This window comes from Elephantulus edwardii, unplaced genomic scaffold, assembly GCF_000299155.1.
Source record: "Elephantulus edwardii isolate Elephantulus edwardi_28Jun2011 unplaced genomic scaffold, EleEdw1.0 scaffold00098, whole genome shotgun sequence".
NCBI classification, from domain to species: Eukaryota; Metazoa; Chordata; class Mammalia; order Macroscelidea; family Macroscelididae; genus Elephantulus; species Elephantulus edwardii.
Window position 1 is genome coordinate 12,288,153 of NW_006399848.1, and position 1,637 is coordinate 12,289,789.

Consider the following 1,637-nt stretch of genomic DNA (forward strand, 5'->3'; position numbering starts at 1 on the left):
TCTCGGATGATCTGTTCTGCATACAGACTGAAAAGGTATGGAGACAAAATACATCCCTGATGGAGCCACTTCTTGATTTTGAACCATGTAGTGTCTCGTTGCTCTGCTCTGCCAACTGCCTCTTTGTCCAAGTATAAATTTCGTATTGTTGTTGTTGTTATGTGCCATTGAGTTGTTTGCGACTCATAGCTACCCTATGTACAACAGCCCTAAACTCTGCTCTGTCCTGTGCCAATCGCACTGTCTCTGACGCTACCATCCCGATTATGCCAGTCACCGAATCAATCCACCTCAGAGAGGGCCTTCCCCTCCTGCGCTGTCCCTCCACCCTCCCAAGCATGATGTCCTAAGAAATAGAAAAGATAAGTGTTTTTTAATGAAATTAGTATCTTGTTAATCTCTATAATTGAAGTGTGAAAAGTGCTTTCATTGTGGGAATTCTATAAGAGTACTCAAGCTATACGAAAATATTGTTAAAATAAAGTTCACTTTTCATTAAAAAATATGTTGTTGTTGTTGTTGTTGTTGTTGTTGTTAAGTGCCATCGAGTCTTAGATGACTCATAGCAACCCTATGAATGAAAGACCTGAACACTTGTATAACATTGGCTGTTTCTCCATGTACATAGAGTTTCTGGAGACAAGTCATTTTGGAAGTGGATGCCACTCCTGCTCCCAAGCTTGTTTTAATTGGCGAGCTTCACCAAACACTGTCCACCATAGGTAACCATTATCATATTTGGCACATCAGGGTCACGGTGTTCAACATCACAGATAACACGAGTTACCTCTGTACAGCAATGGACAGACCAGGGGTATACCACTTTGAAGAATATTAGACATAAGTAAAAAAATAAAATAAGTCAAAATTGATTGAGTTCTTGTCCAATTTACTAGTACACTGAAGTCAACTTCAAGAAATACCAGAAAGAAGTTTCCAAATCTTCGTCTAACCTTCTCAGAGGAAAGCATAATGCGTGGTGCCATGAGTTACTTAAGTAACAGAAAATATAGACCTCAAGTATGTTTTCCTATGATACATTTGAATTTATATGATCTTTATAGAGACCATTGCTTGCTCAACAGTAATCATTCAGTAGATTTTAATGCATGGCGACTTTATATGTTGAAAAGCAAAAGTATGCTTTGTAGGTATTTTTAAGGATATGACATTTTGGAAGGAAAGTTCTGAGCTTTTCCCCCCAAAGAATCTCTGGGCAAGTTCAAAGTGCCAAAATATCAGGTTGTTGGTTTTTGCTGTTTGTTTGGTTGTTGTTGTTGTTGAGTAGTAATTGATTGCATAAACATTTGCATCACCTGATGACTATAATTTGCTTACTAATTTTAATGTAACAAACAGGGATGAGGGACAGATTTTTTTTTCTTTTTAAGAATCACCTTCTCTATTATTGGCAGAGAATAAGCCTTTATTGTTGTTTGCTGTAGAGTCAGAACCACCCTATAGCTGACTGATTCTCTAGTGAGTTTTCATAGGCAGTAATCAGATGAGAGTCTCAAAGATTTTGGTGAGTAGTTTTATCTATGGAAATAACTTAGGAATAGTATGTTGTTACCAAACAGTGGAATCTATGACCATGCCTAGAGGGTAGCCAAGGGCGACTGGGTCTACCTAGGGTC